Consider the following 27,615-nt stretch of genomic DNA (forward strand, 5'->3'; position numbering starts at 1 on the left):
TCACATTTTTTAACAATACCAGCCTGTGTTTATTAAATAGTTTTTTCTATCACCAGGCCAGGTATTTTTTAACACCACTTATTTACATCACCCCTGACCCTACTGACACTCACTCCATATCACTCACATAGCACTTAAATTTAAAAGGTGCTCCAGCGTAGTCGCTTGTCGCAGCACTGTCCCGTCCGGCAGCCGGGCGGGAAGACCACGATGATGAAGCATGACACCAAGGGCCCTTTTGGTGTGTGAGGGGTATTTTAACACATTTTGTGTATTCCAACAACAACAGGATATACACTGACCCTACCTGAGGTGGACCTTGTTGATTAACAGTACTCTTGGAAGAGGAGGACGTGCCCACCTTGGTGCCACCCAGCACCACCTCTTCACTCCCCCTTCTTGATTTCTCTACTATGGCCTAACAACTGGCCAGGAGAAATATTTCACAACATCATATGTTGGTTTTATATTGGGTGGTCTTATCATATATCTTTTTAAATAAAGTTTATACTTGTTTTTTAAAAACTCGTGTGGAGTCTATTTGTGACATCATCATTGGATTACTGTGAGCGTGGTTGCGAATACTTTACACATTTGCTATGAAGATATGCCTGGCTACTCGTGCCAAGCTACCTATCAGGGCTATCTAAAAAGTTGACCTTCCCTTTCCCTGAGGTTGGAACGTGGGTCTCAACTTGGCCTAAGGTACCTACCTCACCCAACCAGGGATCCCAGGTCTAACATTTGTTGGTCAGCGGTGTGGGATTTGAATGTTTATTTGCAAATCATTCACAGTGATTGTACATCATAAATAGCCAGACCACGATGCAACCACATATTGTGTTCTTGATTTGTTAGTTCTAGCTGGTTTTAAGCCACACATCATGTCTCAGAGGAGTAAAGTAGTGGTTGAGGCTGCAGAATTAGAGTTCAACATTGAGGCATTGCTTACCTACAAGGTTTATCAATTGAGGCAATTCTGCAGGGCTATGAGATGTCCCATGAAGAGTAGCGCCAATAAGGAGGAGCTGCAAGTGGCCTTGAGGGCCTGGTGGGAAGCCAAAGGGACTCAGGAGGTGGGTGATGTTGAGGTGGATGAGGATCAATCAATAAATCAATCAGTCAATCAATCATAGAATGTGTAGGGCACACTACTTTCCCATAAACGTCTCAAGGCGCTGGGGGAAACAAAGGGGGGCGTGCAGCTACTGGTCGAACAGCCAGGTCATGAGTAGCCTCCTGAAGGTCAGCAGTTCTTGGGTCTGTCGTAGGCTGAGTGAGACAGTGTTCCAGGTCTTGGCGGCAAGATGGGAGAAGGATCTGCCACTGGTGGTTGTTCTTCGGATGCGCAGGACGGTGGCGAGAGAGAGGTCGGTGGAGTGGAGCTGGAGGTTAGGGAGGTAAAAGAGGAGTCATCTGTTCAGGTAGGCTGGGACAGTCTTGTGGAGTGCCTTGTGTGCGTGGGTGAGGAATTTGAAGGAGATTCTCCTGTCGACGGGGAGACAGTGCAGGTTTCTCAGGAGGGGGTGATATGGCTGTGGCGTGGTGTGTCGAGGATGAGGTGTGCAGAGGCGTTTTGAATGTGTTGCAGTCGTTCAATCAGCTTGGCCGGGGCTCCAGTGTAGAGGGCATTACCATAGTCGAGTCTGCTGCTGACAAGGCCCTGGGTAACTGTTCTTCTTGTATCTGTTGGGATCCACCTGTGGATGCTGTGGAGCATTCAGAGGCTGTTGAAGCAGGAGGAGGAGACGGCTTTGACTTGCTTAGTCTTGGAGAGCATTGAGTAGAGGATGACTCTCAGGTTGCGTGAGTGGTCGGTGGGTGTCGGACAGCAACCAGTTCCATTAGCCACCAGGAGTCGTCCCAGGCTAATGGGTTGGAGCCGAGGACGAGGACCTCCATCTTATCTGTGTTCAGCTTCAGTCGACTGCTCTTCATCCAGTCGGCGACAGCCTTCATTCCTTTGTGGAGGTTGGGTTTGGCGGTGAGGGGTCCTTGGTGACGGAGAGGTTCAGTTGAGTGTCAGCGGCGTAGGAGATTATGTTGAGGTCGTGCTATCGGGCGATGCGTGCGAGCGGGCCATGTAAATGTTGAACAGTGTGGGGCAGATGATCTTGGAGTCTTTGGATTGGAATAGGGGAGGCAGACACTCTGAGTTCTGCCGGAGTGGAAGGAGGTGGTCCATTCCAGAGCCTTGTCTTGGATCACTGCGTCATGGAGGCATGCGCATAGAATACGGTGGCAGACCGTGTCGAAGGAGGCGTTGAGTTCCAGCAGGATAAGGGCTGCGGTCTTGCCATTGTCCAGCAGTGTCCTGATGTCGTCGGAGGTTTTGATGAGGGCAGTCTCTGTGCTGTGGTTGCTGTGGATCCCTGACTGGGATGGGTCCAGGTTGCTGTTTTCTTTGAGGTATCGGGTTAGCAGTCTGTTGACTATCTTCTCGATGACCTTGGCTGGGAACAGGAGCAGGGAGATGGGCTGGCAGTTCTTGAGGTCCCTCGGGTTTGCCTTGGGTTTTTTGAGTAGGGCGTTGATTTCGGCATGCTTCCAGCTCTCTGGGAAGGTTGCGGTCTTGAAGGAAAGATTGATGACATTGCGCAGGTGGGGTGCGATGGAGCTGCTGGCTTTGTTGAAGATGGGGTACGCGAAAGGGTTTGGCAGGGAGCCGGAGTGGATTGTGCTCATGGTTTTGATGGTGTCATAGATGTTCACATTGGTCCATGCTGTCAGGGGGTAGTGGTCGATGGTGGGTGGCGAGTCTGGTGTGTCGGTGTCTGTTGGGACTATTTGGGTGTTGAAGCTGTCATGGATGTCGGCGATCTTGCGGTAGAAGAAGGTGGCGAGGAGGTCGCACAGGGCTTGCGGTGGCGGGATGTTGTTGGTGTTGGAGCTGGGGTTGAAGATGATGAAGAGATCCTTGCTGTTATGTGCGTTGTTGTCAAGGCGGTCTTTGAAGGAGATCCTCTTGGCGGTGCTGATGAGGTGATTGTGGTTGTGATGGCGTCCTGTGTCTTTTCTCTGTGCCATTTTTTCTCTAGTTTCTGGCAGGTACGCTTGGATGCTAGGAGTTCTGGGAGGAATCAACTAGCTTTCTTGCTGGTGTCACTATAGGTGGGTTTTTTCAGCAGGGCAAGGGTGTTGGTGCAGTTGTCTATCTATCGTCTGAGTTTGTGGGCAGCGTCCTCGGTTTTGGATTGGTCGGTGGGTGGGCTGAAAGCGAGGTTTGCCTGTAGTTGGTCTTCGGTAACTTTATTCCAACAGCAGCGTGGGATCTGTTGGGTGCGGTGGTGTGTGGTGGGTTTCTGGAAGTTGAAGTGAATGCAGCGTGGTCAGTCCAGAGCAGTACAGTGGTGTGGCTGAAGGAGACGTGGGAGCTTGAGGAGAAGACGGGGTCTAGCGTGTGGCTGGCGGAACGGGTTGGCATTGTGACGAGCTGTCTTAGTCCGAGGTTAGCGAGGTTGTCAATCAGGGTGGAGGAGTTGCTGTTGTTGTTGTTCTCCAGGTGAAAATTCAGGTCTCCGAGGAGGATGTAATTGGTGGAGGTCAGGACGTGCGTGCTCATGAAGTCAGCGATGGAGTCTCTGAACTGGGGTCGGGGTCTGGGTGGTCTGTAGATAAGCGTGCCTCTAAGAGTGGTGTTAGGGTCCGTGTGGATCTGGAAGTGCAAGTGTTCGGCAGTACAGAGAGTGTTGTCAGTGCTGGTCGAGACCCTGATGGAGTTCTTGTAAACGATGGCAATTCCTCCTCCCACTCCGTTGGTGCGGTCTCTGTGGGTGATCTTATAGCCATCTGGGATGGCTATGGCAATGTTGGGTGCAGATGAGTCTTTCATCCAGGTCTCTGTCAGGAAGGCGACGTCCGGTGATGATGTGTCGAGCAGGTCCCAGAGCTCAACGGCGTGTTTGCGTGTGGAGCAGGTGTTCAGTAGGATGCATCTGAGGTGGTTGAGGTCCTTCTTCGCGGGTGCTTCCACGGCTCGGAGGCTGGTGTACGTGCAGTTCCGGCAGGTGAAGGGACAATGGGTGCATTTTTGGGCGGCCTTGAAGCAGGTGTGGGTCGGCCTGTAGAAAATAGAAACCTTCTCATGGGTCTCACTGATACTTGGTCCTTTTAAACCAACAACGAAGAAATTGGCACAGAAGCTGAAATATTAAAAGAATGCATTTATTCACCTCATATGAGGGAGTCTACATCATACGGAAGCCTTAGCAACTAAATGAGGCAGTCTCAGGAGTACAGAAAACAGGGGCCTTATATATGCTTAGGGTTTCATAGTCAACATAAGATCAAGGGGCAGTCCTGGCTCATGTAAGCATGCAAAATGCCTAAGATGGGTATGCAAGATCTGCTTGCTCAACAAAGTGGGAGGGGAGTTACTTCTCCATACAGCAGCAAAAATAGCTTGACAGTTATACTAGAGAAGCAGGTGCATTCTACTAGCTAAGCCCTTCAAAGCATGTGCGAAGGTGGAAGATGCTAAATATAGTTTGTTTCTAGGCAGATTACAAGAGCAGTCAACACTGATGGAGGACAGAGCACATGGCGAGCATGTGGAAGCACATAGCAAACAAGATGGCTGCCAGAATTTCCAAATGGCTTTCAGCTCATGCTAACAAATCCCTGCACTATTTAACAGTCCATCCGTGATTAAGTGCGTGGAGTGTGCTGGCATCGTAGCGGTGGTGGCTGTTGTGGTGGGCTTGGAGCAGGGATTCTGGCGATGGGCTCGGTCCAGGCGCGGATGGGCACTGACGGGCTTGCCTTAGGTGCGCCCGCTGCGCTGCAGCGCATCTGCCGCCATATATGGGGAGGTGGGAGGGAGGAGCAGCTGGGAGATGGGAGTCAGGGGCAGCAGCGATTGGTCAGTGAGGGTGGGCGGGCCCCGGGAACTGCAGAGGCGGGAATCTGGAGTGGGGCGGTTGCCAGGGGCTACCGGGCAAGGATCAGGGCACAGAAGGCAGAGGCAAGGTTACGGAGTTGGGGGCACACGGGGGGTACACACGGCAGGGCAACATTGGGGAATGAGGGTTCAGGCACAGAAGGCAGAACGGGGTACAGAGACAGAACGGGGCACAGCAGGCGAAATTTGGCACAGAGGCAGAGCGGGGCCCAGAGAGAGCACGAGGAGGGTGAGCTTACCAGCAGCAGCGTGCAGGAAACAAAGGATTGAGCTGTGCAGTGGGGGAGCGACCTGCCTGGCAAGGTTAAGGGTCGCTAGGATGACCCAGGGAATAGATTTGGCCCACAGAATATGCCAGTGGAGGGACCAGCATCAGGGGCTTGTAATAGCCATTCAAGGAGGAGTTTTTCAAATGAGGAGTTGGAGGAAAACCAATGAGTGAGACAGCATGAGTTGGAGGTGTTGAAACTTAAACCTCAGGCAGAGAAGAAGAAGCTGCTCATTGAGAGTACAAAGCGACCAGGGGATAGTAGAAATGCTCTTGCCCTGGAGGAGAAAAAGATTAGCCTAGCTCATGAGTTAAGGTTGTGGGAACTGAACATTAAGGTTAGGCAGTCAAGGCCCAGTTCAAATGGTGGCAGCGTACAGCCAGCGCCAAGTATGGATGAGTACAAGCGTGAACTGCATGACTGGTGTTGGTGAGCATGGCAAATTATTTGAAGGGGGTGCTCAACCTTACTTCGAGGGAGCTTAGGCTCAGTAATTACTTTCCAGGATTGCGCCAACCCATGTTAGTGTGCGAGCTCTCTGATTCCCGGGAGCTGGCACAAGATCCAGACTCCTGGTCATGGGTTCAAGGGTCTGAAAAGGCCCTAGAGAGGGAAGAGAGGTGAAGTAGAACCGGTAGGTCCAAGAGTAGTGGGGGGGGGGCATGTGGGTTAGCACCCTGTCTCAAAGGAGAGGAAGGGAGTGTGAGCTGCTTCCCTAGGGGTTTGCAACCCTGCCCCAGAGACTGGGGAAATCCTTATTGGAGCACCCGGTGTGAGGCCTAGCACCTACTTGACAGCTGTGCGAGGAAAAAGACTTAAAGTAAGAAAGGGGTAGGGCGACTATTACCAAAGCTCCCCCAGTCCTAAGTCTGTTGGTGCCATTCCTAAATGGCAGGCACAGAAATCTAAATGGAAGGTTAAGGGAGGGAGGTATCCCTCAGTGGGAAAACCCATGAGATTGTGTACAACCAGTAGGGCTGGGTCCCCTAGAAGTGACCAGGGTACACCCACATCTAACCTGGAGGATAGGATAACTGGGAACAGTGTCCTGGCTCATGGGGCTTCCAGGGATACTGCTCTAGATGGGGGTTGGCAAGGAGCCAGCACCCCTAGAGAGGCCCCAACTGTCTGGAAGCACCGATGGAGTGCCGTAGCTAGCCCAGGGACTAGTGACCAGGAGAATCCCCTGGGGCCAGAAAGACATAGAACCGTAGGCTGTCTCTGTTGTAGCAGGTCTGCATCTGTGTTCTATCGCCCTAAGCAGGGAAGTCCATCAAGGTAGGTGTTTGGTCTACCCTGGCTTTTGGCTGCCTCGGGGTTATGTAGGACTAGGCCCTTTTTTGCTAAAGTCCCTAAGTTTTGCTTTCCCCCTAGACCTTTTTTCTGACATGGTGTTGTGAACTTAGATGCTTTGGACACTTTGCCACTGCTAACCAGTGTCAAAGAGTAAGTGTCCCCAGTATAAGTAATGGTAATTGGTTGTCCGAAATTGGTATGTTTGCCTTACTAGTAAAGTCCCTGGTAAAGGGCACTATGTGAGCCTGGGCTGGTAATGAAAATGCTAATAGTGGGCCTGCAGCACTATTTGCGCCACCCACACAAGTAGCCTTAAGAAGGGAACTCGGGCCTGCCATTGCAGGGCCAGCGCACAGTTTGTGAAACTGTCATGTTATTCTGTCAAGTGCACTCACTTGCCAGACCTCACCCTTCGATTTCTGTGCACCTCAGACAACCCTATGGTAGGTCAGTGAAACCCCCTGGACAGGGTGTAGTGCATGTGAAAGGTAGGACATGTACTAAGATGTGTGTCTTGTCCTGACATTGAAATAATCTCCATTTCACTCTGGAAAGGCCATCTTGTCCATAGGACAGACTGGGAAGGCTGGGTAATATGTTTTCCAGCCTATCTTCCCAAAGGCTTTAGACAGAAAGATGAAGTTTAGTATACCAGAACTCACAATGTTATAACAAATCTTTTTATGTAGATGGTTTTTGCATTGTGTATTCAGAAGCCTCTCTTTTAGAAGTACCTGTGTTTTTTTGCTCTGACATTTCTGTGTGTCTCTGCCTGGCTGTAGCTTGACTGTCTGGATTTGAAAGCAATATTATCTGGGGAATGTCTTGAACCTGGGGAGGAGTTGAGACAGCAACAGGCTGACCTGCATCTGGAGTGTAAGGGGAGTAGAAGCCCCTAGAGGTAAAGAGGCCTGGGTTGCTGCTATAAAACAATTGTGCCATCTCCTGCTGAGTGATTAAGAATCCAGACCCCCACTAATCAAAAGAAGAAAGGTGTCACTGGTAGCTAGGCACCCAGAACTGGTTTGAACAGGGGTAAGTGTCCCCAGAAGGACTTCAAAGCCATTGAGGGATATACCTATGAGAGCTGAAGTGCCTGAACTTTGGAGAATTGCTTGATCAAGTGTGAATAAAACTGAAGCTACTTCGTGGTCTAGAGGACCTTTTCCAAGGTAGAAACAACTGAAGAGACTGCTGGATAGGACTGCTCATGCTGCATGATCACGGGCTGGCCTGCAGTTTGTTATTTCAGCCAAGAAAAGGCTGTGGGGACTTTGCTGTGTCCCCCTGCTCGAAGGACTTTGCTGTGTGCTGTGTCCTGAAGTAACTTACCCCAAGGTCCTGAGGTGAGCTGGCTCCCTGTTCAGAAATACAGGAAAACTAAAGTTTCGAAAGAAGACTCTCAGAGACGCTGTGTGCGTGTGCTCTGTATAGCCTGAGAACTTCGTAGGGCGTGCAATGTGATCATGGCACCTGAAGCCCTAGTGTGTCTGAGAGACATTGTGTGTGTGTGCCCTGTCTAGCCTGAGAACCTCGAAGGAGTCGCCTTGTGATCGTGTGCACTGGAATCCAAGTGAGTCTCATCGCCGCTGTGGGCGGGTGCGTTGTGCACCGTGAGACTTTCGTGAGGATTTGCCTTGTTATCGTGTGCACTCAAGAAAAGTGCTGTGCGAGTGATCTTCGTGCAGCTGGAGACTTGTGTGTGGAGTGCCCAGTGATCGCGCACCCGGAGTGAAGGAATATTCAGCGACGCTGTGTGCGTGTGCTTTGTGGCAGCCTGAGATCTTTATAGTTGAAGCAGCCCAGACCAGCAGTCCCGGAGGAGCTGAGTTTCCAGCCCTCGCCAGCGTTGCCTTTTCACCAAGCTGCAGAAGAGGCCCAGTCCCTGGATGAGGAGAGGAGAGTGAGTTTGCGCCCTCCCAGGTAATATGTGTCAAACCCTGGGGCAGGGCACGGGCTCGGAGGGAGACGCTTTCGGCCTCTCTCTGGTGTTGGCAGCGTGAGCCTCTGCTTCGGCACGTGTTCCGGCCCGTATTGCCAAAGGAGTGGTGGTACATGGGCCACAGTGCAAAGTTGCACTTTGGGATTAGATCGTACTGTGTGTGGGGCAACTGTGAGAGGTAGAGATACCGCCTAAGGCCCGGTAATCGGGGCCTGAGTGTATTAAACATTATTCGATTTCTAAAGAACGGAGTACCTGACTGTCGTAATACACATTGCATCATTTCTGTATAATGGAGTACCTGATTAGAGTATTATACATTGCATTATTCCTGCGTACTGAAATACCTGATTAGTGTATGATTCATGGCATTTCTATATGCATAACAAATGACCTGATTGTCATATGACGCATTGCATTGTGTCCAAATAGCGATCTACCTGATTAGCGTATTCCGCATTGTATTTCTCCTGCGTAACGAAATACTTGATTAGTGTATACGCATTGCCTTAGTTTTGCAGAAGAACATATCTGGTGGTTGTATTACGTATTGCATTATTTGATCTTGCAAAGTGCCTGATTGTTGTGTTACGCATTGCATTCTTTTCATTGCAGGGAGCCTGATTGCTGCGTTATGCATTACAGTATTATTACATTGCAAAAGTATCTGATTCTAGCATTACGACTGTATGATATCATTTTAGGAGTACAGAAGAATGTTTAGAATTGCTCATTAACAACACCAGAACTTACGAAGGCTGGCTGGCCTAACAACCGGCCAGGAGAAATAGTACACAACCTCATATATTGGTTTTATATCTGGTGCTCTAATCTTATATCTTTTTACATAAAGTTTATTCACCTTTTTACAAACCTCATGTGGAGTCTATTTGTGGCATCATCATTGGGTTATTGTGAACGTGGTTGCGAAGGCTTTACACATGTGCTTGGAAGATAAGCCTGGCTTCTTGTGCTAAGCTACAGAGGGAGAGAACGGGGCAATCTAAAAAGGTGACATTCCTTTCACTGACTTTGGAATGCGGGTCCCTACCTGGCCTAAGGTACCTACCTCAGCCAATCAGGGATCCCAGGTCTAACACGCGTGATGCTTATAAATGATGCACATACAGTCAAATCCTACCTAGTTTGGACTGCAGCCTTCTGTTCATTAGCATTGGGTTGAAAAGAGTGATTTTAGGCCATGCAAAAAGACAAGATGTTTATTATTTGGTTAGCAGACAAATGTAGAAATTGCTGGTTAGATTTCCAAGAGAACTTGTCCATTTTCACTCTCTTGTTTTCAGTTGAAGGCTGGCAGGGAGGGCACAGTGGAGTCTGGTAAATGATTCCAAGGGTTATTGAAAAAAACATCCTTCAAACTCTTAGCACTTACAAAGACATACTATTCAAATGTTAAACCTTTTTCGTACATGTGCTTTACATAAAAGATATTGCCTTCAACCTTCATTCCTGATTTCAAATACTTTAAGACAAAAATGTTGAGATTCGGGAAGCATTAGGTTGTCTTTTTATATGCACTAAAATTCGCATTTTGAACAATTTGTATACATTTCATGTCTTTGGTAAATCTTCTATATTGGATTGATGAAATTACTGAAACAATCTAATTTACAATAAACTCGTACTCAATCTAATTGTATTGATTTCTTAATTCTAGGAGTAGGTTATTTCATAGATAAGTGTTGGAAACCTCCTTCAGCTGTGTTTGAGTCATTTATTAGAATACCTTATCTTCTGTTGTAGAAACATTGAGAGTGCTGTGCGTTGGAGAGTCTCTTCAATACAGACACCCATTAAGAGCATTAGCATGAGTATCCACCGGGGAGGTCTGTGTGCAACATGCAAGTCCCAGGCTTTCATGCTAGGAGGAAACCCACCCTCAATCTTTCTGAGGTGAATAAAGGAAGCACACAAGTACTTTATTTACTAAATTAGATGTTTTGTGTTGCTTTGTACAATATGCTTTCAAACTGTCTTACAGTGCATCGGAGGGGCTTTGATCTACTTTCTGATATATTTACATATTCATAATAACTTCCATCCATGTTCTGATTAATTTCAACATGGTTTTCTGTCATCTGTGGGTGTAATGTGCTCCAAGGCTGTGTTGCCCACTTTGTGTGCAGAAACCTTCACCGATGAGTGGTTCTCAAGGACTAGAGACAGCTGGGCTTTGCTTGTTTGGGCTTCTTTGCTCTTGTTTGCTCAGTTAGCCTGGTCCTCAGTTTCCCTCACTGAAGCCTGCAGTGAAATGTGTGACCCTCGGCTCCTCTCTGAACCCAATGCACATTGCATCTAAGGGGGGAGTGGGGGGTCTATCGCCTTCCAGGCAGCTCCCCACAGCATTTCAATGTTTTCTCTGTTGAAGAACAAGACACGGTTGTCTAGCTCTCTGGGCTCTGGTTGCAATTCAGCCCAGGTCAACATTCCTTCACTCGGTGTAAACTCACATCTTTTCAAGCAGTTCACATTATGATTGTTACAGGTAAAACCTGTGATCACGCTATAATGCCGCATTGTGTAAAACAAGTTCTTTTGGGGGTAACATTCTTATTGCAGGAGCCTGGGAACAACGCAAACTAACCAATTCAATTCAATTCAATTTGACTTTATTCGGTTAAAAGAATAATAACCATAAAAGTACATAAAAAATAAAACTGTTCATAATAATACAGTGTCATACTCAATACATCATACAAGCAGGTAGAAATATACAAGTTAAACATGAATTAAATTTAAGTGCAAATTTATTTACGTAATTTAAAAACATTGCTAAAAAATTCTGAGATACAGGCAACATTAAAAATAACATCTAATTTCTGGAGTTCCAGGAAGGCAACCCTACAACGTCTCACGCCCATTTCCCTTACAATTGGAATAATCAATCTTTTCCTGGGTAACGTATAATATTTACAGAAAAAAGTGACATGGATGTCAGACTGTTCCGATTGGTCATCACATGGGCATTTGGTGAGATTGCAGGACCAACAATTCATTGCGGGGAAGCTTAGGGCCCTAAAGAGGATGCCTAACCTAAATCGGGTCAAAATGAACCGCGAAAATTCTGTCAAGGAAAGGGTTAAGTATGGTTGGATTTTTCCTTGTGTTGATACAGATAGATGGGCTAAGACAGTTTTCTTCTCATGTTCCACTGTCATCCTACGTTCTTCCAGGTGTTTCATACACTTTCTTTTTAGTGCCTTTCACGTGATGTTACACATGGACAAGGATTGTCATAATAGCCCATACAGCCAATACCTCCAAGGAAGTCCCTAATGTATATGAACCACCTTATCCTCCCAGCATAATCCAAACTTAGTCCATCAGTTAGGATAGCACGGTTCAATACACATCCATCACTAGTCCAGGCCCTATGCCACAGCAGTATTGGTTGGATTCTGATAATGTCTTCAATATAACATTGGCCCAATTCTGTATGACAAATATAACTAGAGGCACTCTCAGGTACAGCTAAGATGTGTCTCAGAAATTTGTTTTCGGCCACTTATATAGATTTGGCATTTTCATACCCCCAAAATCCAGCACCATAGACCGCGATAGAGACACAGGTGGCATTATAAATTTTTTAAAGTTCTACAGTTGTTTTTTTCCCCATCTTTTTTGCGAAATTCTTAAGGGCAGTGATAGATTTGCAGAACAGGGCTTTCCTTACTTTTATCGCTTCTGTCCAGTTCCCTGCTTCGTGAAATAAAATACCATGGTAAGAAAAGGTGGCAGTATAGTCTATGGGGGTTGCATTAATAAACATCCGCCTCCTTCTTCTGCTAGCTCCAGGGCCACAGTTCATAGAGAATGTCTTGGAGCAGTTGATTTTCAAATCCAGATTAGTCACGAGTGCATTAAAAGATGTTACAAGACATTGCAGCGCCACCGGGGTACGAGCCATTAAGACCGCATCATCTGCGTATAGTAACGCAGGAGTTGGTCTTTTAGCTACCCTAGGCATATCACAAGCTGTTTCCACTAGAGTGTTCTCTATTCCATTTATATATACCAGGAATAGGAAAGGTGCTAAAACGCAACCCTGGCGTACCCCACGTCCAATATCAAAAGATCTAGTGCATTCACCTTTTTTGCCATAACGCACAGTTGCGATGGCACCTGAATACAAGTCCTTAAGAAAGGCAATTATTTTTCCTTTTACACCAAGAGATTCCATAATGTCCCATAATTTGCTGTGTGAGGCACAGTCAAACACTGACGTCAAGTCAACGAAGGTGAAGTAAATGGGCTCACGTCGTGCCTTGGTATATTTCTGCTGGAGGATAAATAAGTTTAGGCCCTAATCTACTGTCCCCTGCCCCTTTTGAAACCCGTATTGAAGGTCACTGATTATAGAGTTGTCTTCCGACCATTTTTGTAGCCTACCTAGTATTACTCTTCCTAATATCTTTACAGTGCTGTCCAATAAGGAGATGGGGCGATAGCACATAGGGTTTTGCCTGTCCCCTTTTTTAAAAATTGGAACAATAACAGACATAAACCATGATGGGAGTAGGCTCATCTTTAAGGATGCATTAAAAAGTTGCACTAAGAGTGGGCCCCACAGGTCAATATTATTTTTAAACAGGTCTGGAGGTATGCCATCTGGACCTGGGGCTTTGCCGCCCCGTGTCGCCTTGAGGCTCTCAGTTATTTCTTCTAGGCTAAATTTTAATTCCAAACCATTCGTTCTCATTTCCCCCTGATCAAGTATTGGTAATTGCACCAGAGGAATCTGCTCATCGGTGGAGGTACTATACAGACTGGAATAATGGGCCACCCAAGAGTCCTCAGTAATGGCAATTTCAATACGTGCTTTTCCTGAATCAAAGAAGGGGACATTTACTGCTTTCCAAAAAGCACAGACATCCTTACTCAATGAGGCCTCACAGAGCTTCTCCCAGGCTTCAGTTTTAATTGCCAACTTCCTTCTTTTCAATGCATTCTGATAGGAATTCCGTGCCACCCTAACCCTTAAAGGATTACGGGTGACAGCATGTAAAGCTCTCTTAAGCTCAGAGTGGGCCTTTGTACACGTGTGGTCAAACCATTTTCTCGTCTTTTCCTTACTTGATTTAGAAACCACCCAGAGGTTACCCTTAATTTGAGAAGCAATAACCTCAAACTGTTTAAGGATCTCCTGACTAGTTGCATTTTCATCCAGAATGGTCAAGTAGCTAGGCAAACATTCGGTTACCAGGTTGCGCAGAAAATCACTTGGGACCACCCTGTCCCACTTTAATGCGTATCCATTTTGTTTTGCCATACTAATATCAGAGATGTTCTGCACGGATATCCCCTCTATAGCCACTGTCTGAAAGGGATTTATAATCTCCATAATTATCGGGTAGTGATCGCTAAGAGGGGTATCAAGGGTCCAACACCTTTTGACCATATGTCTGTGCCTAACGGAAGTTATTACAAAATCTATTATAGACAAAGCACCCCTGCCATTAAACGTAGGGACAAAGGGGAGCTCTGTTTGGCCAATTTCATTTGCGTACCCTAGATCTTCAGAGTGAAGAATCTCATTTAATAGGTCTCCACAGATGGAATGTTTAAAGTGTGTTAAGTCAGTATCCGGGTCCAACATAAGCCCACATACTCCTTTCTGGCTTCTTTTACATATAAAATCACCCCCCCAAACAACCCAAACATCCCTAGCATTTTTATCTGTTTCTTTACCTAGATCATTACCTAGCATCTTAAGAGTCGGTTCCAGGTCAGCAGGAGGGATATTATTATAAAAATTTATAATTAAAAGACACAGTTCCTTGCTTGCATCAATCCGCACTAACTGGTAATATGGGATGTAGGCAGAAAAGTGGATCTTCTTGCAATTTAAGGTGTTAGATACAAACGTCGTTAGTCCCCCTTTAGCCCTACCGTGGTGAATCTCTACTGCAGATGTAAACAGTGTTTTATAGCCTGGAAGATGGAGGGGTTCTAAGGTCCAAGTTTCCTGTAGACAGAGAATCCCAATCTCTTCTATTGTTTTTAACCAGATGGGATTCGATGATTTGGACTTGGGCCCTGCCACATTCCAGAACATTATGCTAACAGTTTCCCTGTTTAGTGAATTCACTGCTAAGCATTGGCCCATATCTACAACTGGGTTATTAATAATAATGGTTCCCATTCCCTGGGAGGATGGATACGCCGGGGCAACAGTGGGGGGGGATTACAAGAGTGGGAATAAGAGGAGAACTGATGCCAGATGTTACACCAATACCATTGTCAGAAGTGACTGGGTTTGAATCAGATGATACACCAAGTCCATTGTCAAAAGTGACTGGGTTTGAATCAAGGGCTGAGGCCAGTCAATCAACCCCGTCCAGTCCATTGAGACAATTAAATCGGTTGTAGTCATAAAAAGGTGTCTCCGGAGGTCGGTAAACCAGACGTGCAGCATACCCCCGGTATCTAGCTCTCCGTTCAACCCTTGTCCAATTGCCTTGTGATAAATCATGATGCATACGGGTAGGGGGGGAAGAAAAAGGACACTGGCAAAGTCTGTATGGTAGAGTCAGGAGATCTGTTTGACCCAGCACATATGTGTGAAACTGTCCTAGGATCTCGAAAACTCACCATAATACAGTCCCCTATTATTGATTTTCTAGTTTTCCACAGCCAAGGTACCCTTCTCACCATGATAATTTCATTGTTGAGATGGGCCGGAAGGGGTCTGTTCCAGTTCAACCATTTGATAATTTTTCTTTTAAGTGAGTGGAAGTTCTCACCTTCGCCCACTTCAAGAGGAGGAGCACCCGCCATGACCACCGTAAAGCTATTAGCCTCAGGCGGCAAGTCGGGTCTCCGTGGTCTGGGGGCCGGCTTCTCAGGGAGTAGGGGAGCAATGCTATCATTTGGTATAGCCCCAAAGGTAGTCACAGGGGGAACTGGGCCTACTGGTTGTAGAGATGGAATATTAGGTTTCCTAAGTGGTGTTGGAGCTAAGTTGGCCATGAGTGGTTGCGGAAGGGGGGCAGCAGCAATAACCAAGGGAGGTCCCGCATTAACTGAAAGGTTTTGAGTGTTAGGGGGACATTTAGAAGGGGGATTAGGCTCAGGGGGTCTGCCCTGTTTAGTAGCCGAGGTTTTCAGGCTACTTATAGTTGCCTCCAAGATAGTGAGTCTGATCTCCACTTTCTTCAAGCTCTCACTGATGGGCAGAAGCAGTGATCTAAGTAAAAATTCTATATTCCCCATAGAGGTAACGGGGGGTGATATATTAGGTGGATTATCCCCTGGGACGCTAACAGGATCAATGATATTAGTACCTTTAACAGGAGCAGCATTATGCACATCCAGTATTATCCCATCAGAAATGGAAGGGAGCTTAGGTGCTTTTCCGAAGTCGGAATGGGGGATTTTGGCCTTGCCCTGCCCTCCCCTCAACTTCCTTCTACGCTTGTTTGGTGGTGGGCCATGCACCTCTGCCACAACTATTTGCTTCGGCTTAGTTTTCCTTATTTTAGCTACTGGGGGCGTTTGAGTGACTAAGTCAACAGCCATACTGCTGAGACTGGGGGGGGGATGACATCAGAAGTCTGCTCAGTGGATAAGGAAAGGTTAGGAATACTGTCCCGCAGTAGGAGAGGGACCCCTTCTTGGGATAATAGATCCTGGCTAATGTTAAAGGAGCCTCCCTCTTGGGAGATAGGATAAGGAATGATATCACTAAGAGGCCTATTTTTTATATTCTCAATAGAGCGGCGGCGCTCCACCCTGCGCTCCGCCAAGGAGGTTTCTTTATCCCCATCACCCTGTGCCCGTGTAAAATAGTCATCCAGAGTCCCATTTCTAACTCCTCCCAACTTCGCTGGTGTTCCCTCCATAGCCAGTGATGGCATGTCCAATACCTATATCAAGGTCCACGAACAAAAAAAAAGAAGTGCAGGCGAAAGAGAGTAGGCCCAGCCCGGCCTCCTTCGGCCCCTGACGGCCACAGACGGTCCCGCCCTTGTCCCGGGCTTCTCCCGGCGTTCTCCCGCGCGCTCCCGCACAGCAGGGGAGGCGAGGTATATTTATAGTTACTCCCGTTAGTGGGGGGCGTGTCAGGCAGGCAGGGAGAGCGGCCCAGCTGATGGTGATTGGGTCTGGCGATGCCTCCTGGGAGAGGTAGTCCTGCAGCTTGCAGCTCTGCCCACGCACTTCCTCACCCACAGCAAGCTCCGTTGGTTCCGGACAAAGTAGCAGCAAAGGTCCAATATCCCGCGGTGAACAGCACTTGAAGCGGGACCCGTGAAGCGGGTTCCGCGAGGCGCTGCGCTGGAGCAGCGAAAAGGGCAGAGTCTCAAGTCTCCTCCAACACACAGGTCAGAACAGCATCCCAAGGAGCAGTAAGGACGCCAAGAATTAAATCCAGGTGGTGGGGGGCGTGTCAGGCAGGGAGAGCGGCCCAGCTGATGGTGATTGGGTCTGGCGAGGCCTCCTGGGAGAGGTAGTCCCGCAGCTCGCAGCCCTGCCCACGCACTTCCTCACCCACAGCAAGCTCCGTTGGTCCCGGACAAAGTAGCAGCAAAGGTCTAATATCCCGCGGTGAACAGCACTCGAAGCGGGACCCGCGAAGCGGGTTCCGCAAGGCGCTGCGCTGGGGCAGTGAAAAGGGAAGCGTCTCAAGTCTCCTCCAACACACAGGTCAGAACAGCATCCCAAGGAGCAGTAAGGATGCCAAGAATTAAATCCAGGTGGTGGGGGCGTGTCAGGCAGGCAGGGAGAGCGGCCCAGCTGATGGTGATTGGGTCTGGCGAGGCCTCCTGGGAGAGGTAATCCCGCAGCTCGCAGCCCTGCCCACGCACTTCCTCACCCACAGCAAGCTCCGTTGGTCCCGGACAAAGTAGCAGCAAAGGTCCAATATCCCGCGGTGAACAGCACTCGAAACGGGACCCGCAAAGCGGGTTCCGCGAGGCGCTGCGCTGGAGCAGCGAAAAGGGCAGCGTCTCAAGTCTCCTCCAACACACAGGTCAGAACAGCAAACTAACCAAATATGTGCCTTTTTTCATTTGTATCATGCATGGTTTTGGAATATGTTTGTAGTATGAAAGGCAGACTTGCACCCATGGACATGAGGTGCTGGCCCAGCATTTCAAATGATAACATGCCATGTCACATAAGTGTACTTTTTGTGCAATGTCTGCAAAGAAAATGACGTAGGTTTCTTCCAGTCGTAGTTGGAATATAGTACGTTGCCAGTTTCTGAAGATACTTTTGGCCTTTTTCTCAGGTGGCCTACTTTGTTGGGGGCACAGAACAATCAAATAAATCATTTCCTGGGAGTGGATGAGAGAGGAGGGATCCGAACAGGTGATACATGGTCATATTCACTGAAGTTGAGGCCCAGCTGCCGCTGTCTTCTGTATCCTCTCCAACTCCACCTTTTGGTCTGTGAGAGGCCTGTAAAGATGGCTTCGCATTAGTCCAGTTGTAAGAGTCTTACCCAGGCTAACGCAGCGCTTATATCTACATTGAGATTCTTCTGAAGTGTATTTAGCTGGCAGTCCTACACCAGTGCTGATGTGGGGAATTGGCAGATGACTGTCAAAAAGACTGGCACCTTCCTCTATGAACTGATTCAAACTCCCCAGGGAGCAAAGCCAAGTCTCTTGGTACCCAGAGAGCTGCCAAGCAAGACAGCCTTGTCTTGAGGCCTTGCAGCTACAGCTATCGATGTTCGATCGGTCCTCCAACCTCTGCAGCCGCAGGTGTATTTGAGCATCACTCACACACATCTGGAAATATATGCAAGCCGGTCTAATTATATTCACCAGAGATTGTGTAAACCTTTTTGAGATTAGGGAAAAGTATGTAGTTCCATGTGTACCCCAAATGTACATGAACAAGATGTACCTTTTGTAGCCAGTTGGCTTCAGAGGAGAAGAGGGATCTTGATCTATTAAACTAAAGGTTGGGTGTGGAGAACCCCTTGCATTTATACAATAGTTGTAATAGTAGCATTTAAACGACTGTATCATATATTTGCCGCAGTAACATATAGGAGGCCTCTTTATCAATGAACTCCTAACATTGATTGATGGCCTTTCTTCCAGTTTGCAAAGATGAGTCTGCCTTTGAAGTTGAAAGTTTTGTTCTTGAATAACTCTGAAACCCCCTAACCTAGGACCATACTATAAACATGCGCACTCACGCAGGACACAGCTGTGCGCTAGTTTATTTATGCAATTGCACTGTCAAAGCGGAGGTATTTAACTCAGAATTTCTCCAGGTCAATGGCTTCCCTAAGAGTGCTCAGCTTGAAAAGAGTGAAGCAGCCCCTCCTCGGTTTCCGAGCTTTGCTCTCTGTGTCTCGGGCACTCAGAGGCATTCCACGTTTAATGCACCGCTTTAGACGATGCGCTTTCAATGGTCTCCCTTTATTTTGTCTTCTGAGCTGTTCAAAGATTAAATATTAAAAAAGGAGATCTATATAGGGACATGTACATTTAATTTATGCTTAAGTTGCAAAAACAAAAATGCAGATATTAGGGTGAAGGTAGTGTATTGTGGATAACTGGCCCACCCTCAAGGAAATATGTATAGCTGTGCTGTCTGCATTAATCGGTTTTAAAGAGCAGAACCAACAGGAACCCGTGTCTGCTGGAAATAGTCGAATTAGGGTTCCAAGAATTCGAACCATTTCTATTTAGAGCAACAAAGGGTGAGTGAGTGATTGAAAGAAAGATGCCAGCGGGTTTGATGGCCGTAAATGGAGCACATTCAGAATATGAAATACATAATCAATATTCCTGTGATAAAGGTGAGATGTGGTTTAGGAGGGGGCCAGTGACGCAGAGCACGACGCGTTTCCTGCCTGACTCCATCGGTTAAAGCGGTAGTTCAGCTTCTTCAGGGGCCAGCGCTTAGAAACGTCAAAACTGCAGTACGAAGCGCTGCATAAAAAGACCTTATTAGGTGAGCCTTGCCCTCCCAAAGTCCAGGTATCAACACTTCAGTTTTCGAGCCACTGAGCATGTTTTTGGCTTTGAACATGACATTGACATTGACATACAACGCTGCCAGGAGCACAGAACACGTTCTTCCGCTTGGCCTGGGGACAGGTATGAGGCTGAGCAGGCGGTGAGAGGGCCCCCCGCACTGACACTGCTGCTGATGCTCAGTCCGAGCGCGCGGAACCTGGTGGAAGCCGCTCTCGACGCACCGGTGCCCGGCCTGCGGGGTCTCGTCCTGCTCGACTCCCTCCTATAGACCGCACTGCATTGTGGGAACCGTCCTATAGCACCTGAAGGGAAGAACGTCAACATTTCAAGTCAAGAGTGACACGCTAGTCATCCGGGACAGCCAACAGGTGAAAATCACCTCATCTTTGAATGACCGTGCCTCTAGCTAATATTATTCGAAGTGAAGCATAAAACCAGGGGGCATATTATCAAGCCCCTTATGCCGCGTTATCGGCACTTTTCTGCCGATAACGCAGCGAAATTTCAATCGCCCTATTAAGGCAATTGTCTCAACGCTGCCTTGGTAATAGGACCCTTTAACCCTTTGGCTCCTGCGGCTATTCTGCCGCAGTGCTAAGGGGCAGGGGGGGCTGCGCGGCGCTCCGACGCTGGTGACGGAACCGCTCCGTCACGCCCCTCAGGTAAGCTGTGCTTGTGATGGAACGGTTCCGTCACGACCCCGCCCGCTCAATAGAACTCACCAGCGTGGGAGGGGTTAACGGTAAACCGATCATGAAAGGGGCTGCATCACCCATTTACTTTGACACCGCCACCTATTATCAAGCTTGGCCATAATAGCTGGCAGCGTCGAACTTAAGAACAGAAAAATCCTGGTCTTAAGGTGCCAAAACGAGGAGAAATGCTTCATTGCCCACCGTTTTTGCTTTTTCCGTGTGTATTACCTTGGGAAAAAAGCCAAATGCCAAGATTTATTTGTGTACAGGAAGGTGTCCCTTTTGGCATTTAACCCGTTAAGCGCGCCGCAAATTCCGCCCCAGTGCGGACGTTCCATTGCGCGAACGGGATCGGAACGTTCAGCGGACGTGCGCAGCACTAGCGAGGTAGTGCACGCGACGTCCGCCGAACGTTCGCAGCACTAAAAGGGTTAAGGGACTCCTTCCTGGACATAAACAAACCTTCCCTGCTTGCAAACCCCCCTGCACTCTGGTGCAAGGTTACCTGCGCTGGCAATAAGTTGTACCGTATTGCCATTGCAGGGGGAAATGCTAGGCTGCACCGTATCCTTGGTAACATGGTGCAGCCTAGCGTTTCCAAAGTGGAGAAGAGAGGCGTTAAGCCAAGATGGCTAATACCTCTCATGGTGACTTTCTTGGTAATATGCCCCCAGGGCTTTAAAGGGATTGACAACAGTTGGGGGTGGAGGGTCTCTCAAAAAGGGGCAAGACCAATGTACTTAAGGGAGCACCTTAAACACAAACTAAATATCTCTGATTCACATAGCTTGCAAACCGACAAGTAAGGTATGCTTACTAGCACCAGTCACATTCTAAGGCCTGGGCTGAGTGGGCAATTGCCCAGGGTCTTCACCTCCAAGTGCCCCACGGGTAAAGTAATCTTTCTCTGTCTCTCTGACTTTTTCTGTATCTCAAACTCCCTCTTTTTGCTTACCTCTTCCTCTTTTCTTTTTGCCCAGTGTAATCTTAATGATTTTTAGACCACCCCCGAAAAGCCATGTGTCTACTATTTTTAGGTATCACCTTGGCAGCGCATGCACTGCTTGCGCTGTCTCAGCGAGTGTGAGAAGTTGGCCTGGTATATGATGACCACTAATTCTAGTGAGCACCTTGTACCAGTCCAAATGACCCTTATAGTGATTGGTTGTAAGTCAACCTTATAGACCAGCTATCCTAATGGTAGCGTGGACAAAGCAGTCTTAGGCTAAACTCAAGAGGGCGTGAACTGGATGACTGGTGTTGGTGAGCATGGAAAATTATTTGAAGGGGGTGCTCAACCTTACTTCGAGGGAGCTTAGGCTCAGTAATTACTTTCCAGGATTGCGCCAACCCATGTTAGTGTGCGAGCTCTCTGATTCCCGGGAGCTGGCACAAGATCCAGACTCCTGGTCATGGGTTCAAGGGTCTGAAAAGGCCCTAGAGAGGGAAGAGAGGTGAAGTAGAACCGGTAGGTCCAAGAGTAGTGGGGGGGGGCATGTGGGTTAGCACCCTGTCTCAAAGGAGAGGAAGGGAGTGTGAGCTGCTTCCCTAGGGGTTTGCAACCCTGCCCCAGAGACTGGGGAAATCCTTATTGGAGCACCCGGTGTGAGGCCTAGCGCCTACTTGACAGCTGTGCGAGGAAAAAGACTTAAAGTAAGAAAGGGGTAGGGCGACTATTACCAAAGCTCCCCCAGTCCTAAGTCTGTTGGTGCCATTCCTAAATGGCAGGCACAGAAATCTAAATGGAAGGTTAAGGGAGGGAGGTATCCCTCAGTGGGAAAACCCATGAGATTGTGTACAACCAGTAGGGCTGGGTCCCCTAGAAGTGACCAGGGTACACCCACATCTAACCTGGAGGATAGGATAACTGGGAACAGTGTCCTGGCTCATGGGGCTTCCAGGGATACTGCTCTAGATGGGGGTTGGCAAGGAGCCAGCACCCCTAGAGAGGCCCCAACTGTCTGGAAGCACCGATGGAGTGCCGTAGCTAGCCCAGGGACTAGTGACCAGGAGAATCCCCTGGGGCCAGAAAGACATAGAACCGTAGGCTGTCTCTGTTGTAGCAGGTCTGCATCTGTGTTCTATCGCCCTAAGCAGGGAAGTCCATCAAGGTAGGTGTTTGGTCTACCCTGGCTTTTGGCTGCCTCGGGGTTATGTAGGACTAGGCCCTTTTTGGCTAAAGTCCCTAAGTTTTGCTTTCCCCCTAGACCTTTTTTCTGACATGGTGTTGCGAACTTAGATGCTTTGGACACTTTGCTACTGCTAACCAGTGTCAAAGAGTAAGTGTTCCCTGTATAAGTAATGGTAATTGGTTGTCCATGATTGGTATGTTTGCCTTACTAGTAAAGTCCCAGGCAAAGGGCACTATGTGAGTCTGGGCTTGTAATGCAAATGCTACTAGTGGGCCTGCAGCACTATTTGCACCACCCACACAAGTAGCCTTAAGAAGGGAACTCAAGCCTGCCATTGCAGGGCCAGCGCACAGTTTGTGAAACTGTCATGTTATTCTGTCAAGTGCACTCACTTGCCAGACCTTACCCTTCCCTTTCTGTGCACCTCAGACAACCCTATGGTAGGTCAGTGAAACACCCTGGACAGGTTGTAGTGCATGTGAAAGGTAGGACATGTACTAAGATGTGTGTCTTGTCCTGACAGTGAAATAATATCCATTTAATTTTTCACTCTGGAAAGGCCATCTTGCCCATAGGACAAAAATGGAAGGCTGGGCAAAATGTTTTCCAGCCTATCTTCCCAAAGGCTTTAGACAGAAAGATGAAGTTTAGTATACCAGAACTCACAATGTTATAACAAATCTTTTTATGTAGGTGGTTTTTGCATTGTGTGTTCAGAAGCCTCTCTTTTAGAAGTGGCTGCGTTTTTTTCCTCTGACATTTCTGTGTGTCTCTGCCTGGCTGTAGCTTGACTGGGAATGTCTTGAACCTGGGGAGGAGTTGAGACAGCAACAGGCTGACCTGCATCTGGAGTGTAAGGGGAGTAGAAGCCCCTAGAGGTGAAGAGGCCTTGGTTGCCGCTATAAAACAATTGGGCCATCTCCTGCTGAGTGATTGAGAATCCAGACCCCACTAATCAAAAGAAGAAAGGTGTCACTGGTAGCTAGGCACCCAGAACTGGTTTGAACAGGGGTAAGTGTCCCCTAAAGGACTTCAAAGCCATTGAGGGATATACCTATGATAACTGAAGTGCCTGAACTTTGGAGAATGGCTTGATAAAGTGTGAAAAAGACTGAAGCTACTTTGTGGTCAAGAGGACCTTTTCCAAGGAAGAAACAACTGAAGAGACTGCTGGATAGGACTGCTGATGCTGCATGATCTTGGGCTGGCCTGCAGTTTGCTGTTTTAATGAAGAAAAGGCTGTGGGGACTTTGCTATGTCCCCCTGCTCAAAGGACTTTGCTGTGTGCGTGTGCTCTGTATAGCCTGAGAACTTCGTAGGGCGTGCAATGTGATTGTGGCACCTGAAGTCCTGGTGTGTTTGAGAGACATTGTGTGTGTGTGCCCTGTCTAGCCTGAGAACCTCGAAGGAGTCACCTTGTGATATTGTGCACTGGAATCCAAGTGAGTCTCATCGCCGCTGTGGGCGGGTGCGTTGTGCACCGGGAGACCTTTGTGAGGATTTGCCTTGTTATCGTGTGCAAAGGAGTAAAGTGATTTTCATCAACGCTGTGTGCGTGTTCTTTGTGCACCGTGAGACTTTTGTGAGGATTTGCCTTCTTATCGTGTGCACTGGAGAAAAGTGCTGTGCGAGTGATCTTCGTGCAGCTGGAGACTTGTGTGTGGAGTGCCCAGTGATCGTGCACCCGGAGTGAAGGAAGATTCAGCGACGCTGTGTGCGTGTGCTTTCTGGCAGCCTGAGATCTTTATAGTTGAAGCAGCCCAGACCGGCAGTCCCGGAGGAGCTGAGTTTCCCGCCCCGCCGCTGTTGCCTTTTCACCAAGCTGCATAAGAGGCCCAGCCCCTGGATGAGGAGAAGAGAGTGAGTTCGCGCCCCCCAGGTAACATGTGTCAACTCCTGGGGCAGGGCACGGGCTCGGAGGGAGAAGCTTTCGGCCTCTCTCTGGTGTTGGCAGCATGAGCCTCTGCTTCGGCACATGTTCCGGCCCGTATTGCCAAAGGAGTGGTGGTACATGGGCCACAGTGCAAAGTTGCACTTTGGGATTAGATCGCACTGTGTGGGGGGCAACTTTGAGAGGTAGAGATACCGCCTAAGGCCTGGTAATCGGGGCCTGACTGTATTAAACATTATTCGATTTCTAAAGAATGGAGTACCTGACTGTCGTATTACACATTGCATCATTTCTGTATAATGGAGTACCTGATTAGAGTATTATACATTGCATTATTCCTGCGTACTGAAATACCTGATTAGTGTATGATTCATGGCATTTCTGTATGCATAACAAATGACTTGATTGTCATATGACGCATTGCATTGTTTCTGAATAACGATCTACCTGATTAGCGTATTGTGCATTGCATTTCTCCTGCGTAACAAATTACTTGATTAGTGTATACGCATTGCCTTAGTTTTGCAGAAGGACATATCTGGTGGTTGTATTACGTATTGCCTTATTTGATCTTGCAAAGTGCCTGATTGTTGTGTTACCCATTGCATTCTTTTCATTGCAGGGAGCCTGATTGCTGCGTTATGCATTACAGTATTGTTACGTTGCAAAGGTATCTGATTCTAGCATTACGACTGTATGATATCATTTTAGGAGTACAGAAGAATGTTTAGAATTGCTCATTGACAACAACAGAACTTACAAAGGCTGGCTGGCCTAACAACCGGCCAGGAGAAATAGTACACAACCTCATATATTGGTTTTATATCTGGTGGTCTAATCTTATATCTTTTTACATAAAGTTAATTCACCTTTTTACAAACCCTGTGTGGAGTATATTCGTGGCATCATCATTGGGTTATTGTGAACGTGGTTGTGAATACTTTACACATTTGCCTGGTAGATAAGCCTGGCTGCTCGTGCTAAGTTACCGAGGGGGTAAACGGGGCTATCTAAAAAGGTGACCTTCTTTTCCCTGACGTTGGAATGCGGGTCCCTACTTGGCCTAAGATCCCTACCTCAGCCAATCAGGGATCCCAGGTCTAACACGCTTGATGCTTATAAATGATGCACATACAGTCAAATCCTACCTAGTTTGAACTGCAGCCTTCTGTTCAATAGCATTGGGTTGAAAAGAGTGATTTTAGGCCATGCAAAAAGACAAGATGTTTATTATTTGGTTAGCAGACAGATGTAGAAATTGCTGGTTAGATTTCCAAGAGAACTTGTCCATTTTCACTCTCTTGTTTTTAGTTGAAGGCTGACGGGGAGGGCACGGTGGAGTCTGGTAAATGATTCCAAGGGTTATTGGAAAAATCACCCTTCAAACTCTTAGCACTTACAAAGACATACTATTCAAATGTTAAACCTTTTTCGTACATGTGCTTTACATAAAAGATATTTTCTTTAACCTTTATTCCTGCTTTTCAAGACAACAAGGTGCTTGTAATTGGCTTTTGAACATGGAACATTTTGAGATTCAGGAAGCGTTAGGTTGTGTTTGTATATGCAGTAAAACAATTTGCATTTTAAACAATTTGTATACATTTGATGTCTTTGGTAAATCTTCTATATTGGATTGATGAAATTGCTGAAACAATATAATTTACAATAAACTCGTACTCAATCTAATTGTATTGATTTCTTAATTCTAGGAGTGGGTTATTTCATAGATAAGTGTTGGAAACCTCCTTCAGCTGTGTTCGAGTCATTTATTAGAATACCTTATCTTCTGTTGTAGAAACATTGAGAGTGCTGTGCGTTGGAGAGTCTCTTCAATACAGACACCCATTAAGAGCATTAGCATGAGTATCCACCGGGGAGGTCAGTGTGCAACATGCAAGTCCCAGGCTTTCATGCTAGGAGGAAACCCACCCTCAATCTTTCTGGGGTGAATAAACGAAGCACACAAGTATGGTAATACTTTATTTACCAAATTAGATGTTTTGTACTGCTTTGTATAAAATGCTTATAAACAGTCTTAAAGTGCAATGGGGGGCTTTGATCTACTTTCTGATCTATATACATATTCATAATGGTTTCCATCCATGTTCTGATTAATTTCAACATGGTTTTCTGTCATCTGTGGGTGTGATGTGCTCCAAGGCTGTGTTGCCCACTTTGTGTGCAGAAACCTTTGCTGATGAGTGGTTCTCAAGGAATTGAGACAGCTGGGCTTTGCTTGTTTGGGCTTCTTTGTTCTTGCTTGCACAGTTAGCCTGGTCCTCAGTTTCCATCACTGAAGCCTGCAGTGAAATGTGTGACCCTCGGCTCCTCTCTGAACCCAATGCACATTGCATATAAGGGGGGAGTGGGGGGGGGGTCTATCGCCTTCCAGGCAGCTCCCCACAGCATTTCAATGTTTTCTCTGTTGAAGAACAAGACACGGTTGTCTAGCTCTCTGGGTTCTGGTTGCAAGTCAGCCCAGGTCAACATTCCTCACTCGGTGTAAAGTCACATCTTTTCTGGCATTTCACATATTGATTGTTACAGGTAAAACCTGTGATCACGCTATAATGCCACATTGTGTAAAACAAGTTTTTGTTTTGGTACAATTCTTATTGCAGGAGCCTGGGAACAACGCACACTAACCAAATATGTGCCTTTTTCATTTGTATCATGCATAGTTTCGGAATATGTCTGGTGCATACCAGGCAGGCTTGCATCCATGGGCATGAGGTGCTGGCCCAGCATTTCAAATGATAACATGTCATGTCACATACGTTTTGGACTTTTTGGGTAATGTCTGCAAAGAAAATTACAGGTTTCTTCCAGTCTTAGTTGGAATATTGTACGTTGCCAGTGTCTGAAGATACTTTGGCCTTTTTCTCAGGTGGCCTACTTTGTTGGGGGCAGAGAACAATCAAATAAATCATTTCCTGGGAGTGGATGAGAGAGGAGGGATCCGACCGGGGATACATGGTCATATTCTCTGAGGTTGAGGCGGAGCTGCTGCTGTCTTCTGTATTCCACCTTTCGGTCGGTGAGAGGCCTGTAAAGATGGCTTCGCATTAGTCCAGTTGTAAGAGTCTTACCCAGGCTAACGCAGCGCTTATATCTACATTGAGATTCTTCTGAAGTGTATGTAGCTGGTGCTGATGTGGGAAATTGGCAAATGACTGTCAAAAAGACTGGCAACTTCCTCTATGACTCAATTCCCAAGGGAGGAAAGCCAAGTCTCGTGGTCTCCAGAGAGCTGCCAAGCAAGACAACCATATCTTGAGGCCTTGCAACTACAGCTATCAATATTCGATTGGTCCTCAAATCTCTGCAGCTGCAATTGTATTTGAGCATCACTCACACACATCTGGTCTGATTATATTTACCAGAGATTGTGTAAACCTTTTTGAGATTAGGGAAAAGTATGTAGTTCCATGTGTACCCCAAATGTACATGAATCGGATGTACCTTTTGTAGCCAGTTGGCTTCAGAGGAGAAGAGGGATCTTGATCTATTAAACTAAAGGTTGGGT

The sequence above is a fragment of the Lissotriton vulgaris genome, unplaced genomic scaffold (genome assembly GCF_964263255.1).
Source record: "Lissotriton vulgaris unplaced genomic scaffold, aLisVul1.2 SCAFFOLD_535, whole genome shotgun sequence".
Taxonomy (NCBI): Eukaryota; Metazoa; Chordata; class Amphibia; order Caudata; family Salamandridae; genus Lissotriton; species Lissotriton vulgaris.